We start from the raw sequence: 8,694 nt of genomic DNA on the forward strand, positions 1-8,694 counted from the left end.
TTGACAACCTCACTGTTTCGTTGGGGCAAAGTACTTTGGTTGTGTTGTGCAGGTTCCACGTTGGCGCCGGAATCTCTGGTGTTGCGCCGCACTACATCCCGCCGCCATCAACCTTCAACGTGCTTCTTGGCTCCTCCTGGTTCGATAAACCTTGGTTTCTTTTCGAGGGAAAACTTGCTGCTGTGCTCATCATACCTTCCTCTTGGGGTTGCCCAACGAACGTGTGAAATACACGCCATCAAGCATATTTTCTCGGCGCCGTTGCCGGGGAGATCAAGACACGCTGCAAGGGGAGTCTCCACTTCTCAATCTCTTTACTTTGTTTTTGTCTTGCTTTATTTTATTTACTACTTTGTTTGCTGCACTAAATCAAAATACAAAAAAATTAGTTGCTAGTTTTACTTTATTTTCTATCTTGTTTGCTATATCGAAAACACAAAAAAATTAGTTTACTTGCATTTACTTTATCTAGTTTACTTTATTGTCTTGCACTCTATATTAAAAATACAAAAAAAAAATTTACTTTTGTTACCATGTCTAGCTCTGAACCTGTTACTTCTTCGCCCGAAGAATTAGTCTTCACTTTTAAACAAGGGGATGAGGAGAGTTTTAAGGATGCCTGGTCTAGAATTTTTACTTCTTATCGTAAAACTGAACCTCAAATGACTCTAAGTTTGCTCCTTAGCAATTTTTATTTTGGTCTTATGGTTCGCTATAGATATGCTTTGGATACTTTAGTGGGAGGAGATTTCCTTCATTGCAATGGGGATCAAGCTTTTAATGCCATAAAGAAGTTGGTTGCATCATATGATTCAGCTAATAACTTTGATTCGAGTCCTCGCTAGCATATATAGTAGATTAAATACTCGGAGATAAGTACATCTCGCTTGAATGATAACTATTGCCACGTTCGTAATCGTCTTGAACAAGTCTTAGTGAACTCTAAACTCTCATTGTGGGATCCTGCTCGTTAAAATTGTTATCGGTGATCGAACCCTCCATGCCTACTCGTGATATTATGTATGAATTTTGCCTTATGCCTGAAAGTATTTATAAATCTTTGAAACTTTGGGGAGTTGAGGAAGGAGGAGAAAAGATAACTCTCATTGATAACTCTACTATAATCCCTAAAGGAATAGCCGCAGGTGTGCATACAACTATTTGTGGAAGAACAATATCTATTGATTATCTTGTTGTTGAAACAGGAAAACTCACACTCGGAAGATCCCTGCTGAAACTATTGGGAGCAGTCATTGATGTTGGAGAAGGCACTTTGAAATTCACCTCTATACCGGGAGAAACTCGTATATTTCCTAAACCAAAGGGAAAGAAAAACAATAAGAAAGGTAAGGGTAAAGCCCAAGGTAATGTTGATGCTTCACCCCTTGATAATACTTGATACACACTTTCGCGCCTAGCTGAAAGGCGTTAAAGAAAAGCGCTTATGGGAGACAACCCATGTTTTTACCTACAGTACTTTGTTTTTATTTTGTGTCTTGGAAGTTGTTTACTACTGTAGCAACCTCTCCTTATCTTAGTTTTGAGTTTTGTTGTGCCAAGTTAAGCCGTTGATAGAAAAGTAAGTACTAGATTTGGATTACTGCGCAGTTCCAGATTTCTTTGCTGTCACGAATCTGGGTCCACCTCCCTGTAGGTAGCTCAGAAAATTACGCCAATTTACGAGCATGATACTCAGATATGTACGCAACTTTCATTCAATTTGAGAATTTTCGTTTGAGCAAGTCTGGTGCCATTTTAAAATTCGTCAATACGAACTGTTCTGTTTTGACAGATTCTGCCTTTTATTTCGCATTGCCTCTTTCGCTATGTTGGATGAATTTCTTTGATCCACTAATGTCCAGTAGCATTATGCAATGTCCAGAAGTGTTAAGAATGATTGTGTCACCTCTGAATATGTCAATTTATATTGTGCACTAACCCTCTAATGAGTTGTTTCGAGTTTGGTGTGGAGGAAGTTTTCAAGGATCAAGAGAGGAGTATGATGCAACATGATCAAGGAGAGTGAAAGCTCTAAGCTTGGGGATGCACCCGGTGGTTCACCCCTGCATATATCAAGAAGACTCAAGCGTCTAAGCTTGGGGATGCCCAAGGCATCCCCTTCTTCATCGACAAATTATCGGGTTCCTCCCCTGAAACTATATTTTTATTCGGCCACATCTTATGTGCTTTTTCTTGGAGCGTCGGTTTGTTTTTGTTTTTGTTTTGTTTGAATAAAATGGATCCTAGCATTCACTTTATGGGAGAGATACACGCTCCGCTGTAGCATATGGACAAATATGTCCTTGGTTTCTACTCATAGTATTCATGGCGAAGTTTCTCCTTCGTTAAATTGTTATATGGTTGGAATTGGAAAATGATACATGTAGTAATTGCTATAAATGTCTTGGGTAATGTGATACTTGGCAATTGTTGTGCTCATGTTTAAGCTCTTGCATCATATGCTTTGCACCCATTAATGAATAAATACATAGAGCATGCTAAAATTTGGTTTGCATATTTGGTTTCTCTGAGGTCTAGATAATTTCTAGTTTTGAGTTTGAACAACAAGGAAGACGGTGTAGAGTCTTATAATGCTTTCAATATGTCTTTTATGTGAGTTTTGCTGCACCGGTTCATCCTTGTGTTTGTTTCAAATAAACCTTGCTAGCCTAAACCTTGTATCGAGAGGGAATACTTCTCATGCATCCAAAATACTTGAGCCAACCACTATGCCATTTGTGTCCACCATACCTACCTATACTACATGGTATTTTCCCGCCATTCCAAAGTAAATTGCTTGAGTGCTACCTTTAAAATTCCATCATTCACCTTTGCAATATATAGCTCATGGGACAAATAGCTTAAAAACTATTGTGGTATTGAATATGTAATTATGCACTTTATCTCTTATTAAGTTGCTTGTTGTGCGATAACCATGTTTACTGGGGAACGCCATCAACTCATTGTTGAATTTCATGTGAGTTGCTATGCATGTTCGTCTTGTCCGAAGTAAGGGCGATCTACACCGAGTTGAATGGTTTGAGCATGCATATTGTGAGAGAAGAACATTGGGCCGCTAACTAAAGCCATGATTCATGGTGGAAGTTTCAGTTTTGGACAAATATCCTCAAATCTCTAATGAGAAAAGAATTAATTGTTGTCAAATGCTTAAAGCATTAAAAGAGGAGTCCATTATCTCGTTGTCTATGTTGTCCCGGTATGGATGTCTAAGTTGAGAATAATCAAAAGCGAGAAATCCAAATGCGAGCTTTCTCCTTAGACCTTTGTACAGGCGGCATAGAGGTACCCCTTTGTGAAACTTGGTTAAAGCATATGTATTGCGGTGATAATCCAGGTAGTCCAAGCTAATTAGGACAAGGTGCGGGCACTATTGGTACACTATGCATGAGGCTTGCAACTTATAAGATATAATTTACATGATGCATATGCTTTATTACTACCGTTGACAAAATTGTTTCATGTTTTCAAAATCAAAGCTCTAGCACAAATATAGCAATCGATGCTTTTCCTCTATGAGGACCATTCTTTTACTTTCAATGTTGAGTCAGTTCACCTATTTCTCTCCACCTCAAGAAGCAAACACTTGTGTGAACTGTGCATTGATTCCTACATACTTGCTTATTGCACTTATTATATTACTCTATGTTGACAATATCCATGAGATATACATGTTACAAGTTGAAAGCAACCGCTGAAACTTAATCTTCTTTTGTGTTGCTTCAATACCTTTACTTTGAATTATTGCTTTATGAGTTAACTCTTATGCAAGACTTATTGATGCTTGTCTTGAATTGCTATTCATGAAAAGTCTTTGCTTTATGATTCACTTGTTCACTCATGTCATACACATTGTTTTGATCGCTGCATTCTCTACATATGCTTTACAAATAGTATGATCAAGTTTATGATGGCATGTCACTCCAGAAATTATCTTTGTTATCGTTTTACCTGCTCGGGACGAGCAGAACTAAGCTTGGGGACGCCGATACGTCTCCAACGTATCGATAATTTCTTGTGTTCCATGCCACATTATTGATGTTATCTACATGTTTTATGCACACTTTATGTCATATTCGTGCATTTTCCGGAACTAACCTATTAACAAGATGCCGAAGTGCCGCTTGCTATTTTCTGCTGTTTTTGGTTTCAGAAATCCTAGTAAAGAAATATTCTCGGAATTGGACGAAATAAAAGCCCAGGGGCCTATTTTCTCACGAAGCTTCCGAAGTCCGAAGACGAAACGAAGTGGGGCCACAGGGGAGCCAAACCCTAGGGCGGCGCGGCCCCCCTTGGCCGCGCCGCCCTGTCATCCGGGGCCCCCGTGCCCCCTCTCGACTTGCCCTTCCGCCTACTTAAAGCCTTCGTGACGAAACTTCCAGCACCGAGAGCCACGATACGGAAAACCTTACCGAGACGCCGTCGCCGCCGATCCCATCTCGGGGGATCCCGGAGATCGCCTCCGGCACCCTGCCGGAGAGGGGAATCATCTCCCGGAGGACTCTACACCGTCATGGTCGCCTCCGGAGTGATGAGTGAGTAGTCTACCCCTGGACTATGGGTCCATAGCAGTAGCTAGATGGTTGTCTTCTCCCCATTGTGCTATCATTGTCGGATCTTGTGAGCTGCCTATCATGATCAAGATCATCTATATGTAATTCTATATGTTGCGTTTGTTGGGATCCGATGAATAGAGAATACTTGTTATGTTGATTATCAAAGTTATGCTTATGTGTTATTTATGATCTTGCATGCTCTCCGTTACTAGTAGATGCTCTGGCCAAGTAGATGCTTTTAACTCCAAGAGGGAGTACTTATGCTCGATAGTGGGTTCATGCCCGCATTGACACCTGGGACAAGGATGAGAAAGTTCTAAGGTTGTGTTGTGCTCGTTGCCACTAGGGATAAAACATTGATGCTATGTCTAAGGATGTAGTTGTTGATTACATTACGCACCATACTTAATGCAATTGTCTCGTTGCTTTGCAACTTAATACCGGAGGGGGTTCGGATGATAACCTCGAAGGTGGACTTTTTAGGCATAGATGCGGTTGGATGGCGGTCTATGTACTTTGTCGTAATGCCCAATTAAATCTCACTATACTCATCATGATATGTATGTGCATTGTCATGCTCTCTTTATTTGTCAATTGCCCAACCGTAATTTGTTCACCCAACATGCTGTTCGTCTTATGGGAGAGACACCTCTAGTGAACCGTGGACCCCGGTCCAATTCTCTTTACTCGAAATACAATCTACCGCAATACTTGTTTTTACCGTTTTCTCCGCAAACAATCATCTTCCACACAATACGGTTAATCCTTTGTTACAGCAAGCCGGTGAGATTGACAACCTCACCGTTTCGTTGGGGCAAAGTACTTTGGTTGTGTTGTGCAGGTTCCACGTTGGCGCCGGAATCTCCGGTGTTGCGCCGCACTACATCCCGCCGCCATCAACCTTCAACGTGCTTCTTGGCTCCTCCTGGTTCGATAAACCTTGGTTTCTTTCTGAGGGAAAACTTGCTGCTGTGCTCATCATACCTTCCTCTTGGGGTTGCCCAACGAACGTGTGAAATACACGCCATCAGTTATCGTAGGCTCCAACCCCTGGAAAATGATACAGATAACACAATCATGGTAGTAGTAGCTTTAACAACAGGATTAAAAGTATCTTCATAGGCTACGCCATACCGTTGTTGGAAAGCTTTTGCAACAAGTTTTTTCTATTGTGCCATCAACATTTTTCTTAATGCGATAAAGGCATTTCAAGTCAATTCTTTTTTGTTTGAGCTAGGAGGAACGAGATGCCACGTCTTGTTTTGCATCAATGCTCTATACTCCTCCTCCATAGCCCTTCTCCAATTGCAGTCATCGAGAGCTTCATGAAGGTTCTGAGGTTCTGTTTTAGATGCAAGCAAGTTGTATCGTATAGTAGCATAAGTATTTTTTTATTATATGTACCTTTTGCAACCCAGTGCCACGTAAAATTGTAGAATCTAGTGCTAGCACATGCAGTGGCATAGGATCTGCAACAACACAGAATCCGACGTAATCTGGAGAAGCGGCTACATTGAAAATTTGCTCTAGAGGCAATAATAATGTAGTTATTATCATATTTCGTTGTTTTTGATAAATGTTTATACTCCATTCTAGAATTGTATTATGCAGAAATATTAATACTTGTGTGGTTTGTAAACAACATTGTGTCCCTAGTAATCCTCTACTAGACTATTCCGTTGGTTAATGATGGTTAAGGTTTCCTAACCATAGACAAGTGTTGTCAATTAACAATGGATTCATGTCATTAGAATAATCAAATGATGGACAAAACCTAACTAAGTGAAGCAACGAGATCATGTCAATGTTTATGTGATGTAGCTTTTGAATGTCAAATATACCAATCCTTAGACCATGAGATCATGCTACTCCCTAGTACCGAAAGAATGCTTTAAGGTCATCAAACGTCACTTCGTAGATGGGTGATTATAAAGGTGTCCTTGGTATCTCAGAAAGTACTTGTTGGGTAGTATGAATCAAGAGTGGAATTTGTTCGTCCGCGTGACAGTATACTCAGGGCCCGCTCAGATAATGCACATTCTATATCGCTTGCAAACACGTGACTAATGAGTTAGTCACAAGGAATGTTGTATCATGGTATGAGTAAAGAGTACTTGATGCGATACAGACGATCTAATCTCGGGCAAGTAAAATATTGTGAGACAAAGAAAATGGAATATGGATTGTTTGAATCCTTGACATCATGGTCATTATGGACATTCAGGTCCCATTGTTGATTATTAATCGAAGAGGTGTCTTGAGCATGTCCGGATATTCTTGAACCCATAAGGTCACACACTTATCGCTTGATGATACTAGAGTAGAAACGAGATATTCATTATGGTGAAACAAAATGTTTGTTTGGAGTCTCAGATTTGATTCGGGACATCACAAGGAACTTTGGAATGGTCCGGAGATAAGGAAAAACATATGGAAACATATTTTCAGGGTTACCGGAAAAGTTTAGGATTTTTTGGGTATTGTACCAGAGGTTCTAGAAGGTTCTGAAGGGTACCACTATGGGTCCCACCTGTCCCAGACAACCCTACATGAATTTACGGGGTTGCACAGGGCCACACGGGCCAGGCGCACCAGCCTCGCAAGGCCCATATGGCTGGATCAAGTGGATATGATCAAATTCCTTAAAAATAGGGGGTTAACTTGGGGAAAAGTCTTCCCCCTTTTTTCGCCGGCCCTAGGGATTGGAGGAGGGGCCAAGGCATACCCTCCACGCCTATATAATAGGTAGGGAGCGATGGGGTGCAACACATCATCCATGTCCGCCCCTCCCTCCCTCCCTTCCTCCTCCTCCATAGACCCTTAGACAAAGCCCTATCAAAATACCACCATCAAAACATGCTGTCATGCTGATGGAACCGATCTCATCTACTACTCCCTATCTCTTTATGGATCAAGGAGAAAAATTCATCATCAAGCCGTATGTGTGTGCATAACTCAGAGGTACCGCTCGTTGTGGTGTTGGTCAATTGAGTCGCGGAGAGAACGACTACATAAACCCTGTTGCAAAACACCCCCGCTTAGAAATCTACAAGTGTATGTGAATCTTGATATGTTTCTTGTTGCTTGCATATTCTTAGATTTGATCTTGGATATTGGCTCTTCCTAGATTGGATCTTGGTTTTATTCGCATCTCGTAGGAATTTTTTGTTTTCTATGCTACGAATCTCATCGGCTACGGTCGGCGGAGATGATCCAGTGGATTTGGGGCTATCAGATGGGATAGTGCACACTAGAGGATCCGAGGGACTAGGACCGATCGGCGACGCGGTAGTAGATGAGAGGCAGTCATGTTGATTCTCTTGTGTGTGGTCTTGTTGCTCTCCTGGTGAGGTAGGCTCTTGTGAAGGCATGAAGACCATGTCCAATATGGCGGGCCAAGACGGGGTAGAAACTTCATTGGTGCGCTGGGGAGTGATCCAAGGTAGATTCCTACGGTGAATCAACATCGGGATCTAGATGAATCACAGAATTTTCCACTAAGCTCATTTCTTCAATTTTTCACTCTGTTGAGAATTTTCATCTAGTGTTGGCAGAACATGTAGATGGCCAGTTATAGGAACTGTAGGGATACGTTGCATAGAAAACAAAAAAATTCCTACCGCGAGAACGCAAATCAAGCCAAGATGCAATCTAGAAGATGGGAGCAACGAGGAGATGATCGAGACTCAGCCTTGAAGATTTCCAAAGCCTACAAGATGAGGCTCTTGTTGCTGCGGTAGACGATCACTTGCCGCTTGCAAAAGCGCGTAGAAGATCTTGATCACGGTGCCACGATCGGGCAGCACCTCCGTACTCGGTCACACGTTCGGTGTTGATGAAGACGACGTCCTTCTCCCCGTTCCAGCGGGCAGCGGAAGTAGTAGCTCCTCCTTGAATCCGGCAGCACGACGGCGTGGTAGCGGTGGCGATGGAGAACTCTGGCGGAGCTTCGCTAAGCGTGCGGGAGAGGTGGAGGAGAGAGGGGGCAGCTAGGGTTTGGGAGAGGGCGTGGCCGGCCTCAAGGGGTGCGGCCAGCTTGGTGGCTTGTGGTGGCCGGCCCCCTCCCATATGCCCCTCATTATATAGGTGGAACCCCAAGTGTTGGACTACAAGTCTTCGA

This window comes from Lolium rigidum, chromosome 7 (assembly GCF_022539505.1).
Source record: "Lolium rigidum isolate FL_2022 chromosome 7, APGP_CSIRO_Lrig_0.1, whole genome shotgun sequence".
Classification (NCBI taxonomy): Eukaryota; Viridiplantae; Streptophyta; class Magnoliopsida; order Poales; family Poaceae; genus Lolium; species Lolium rigidum.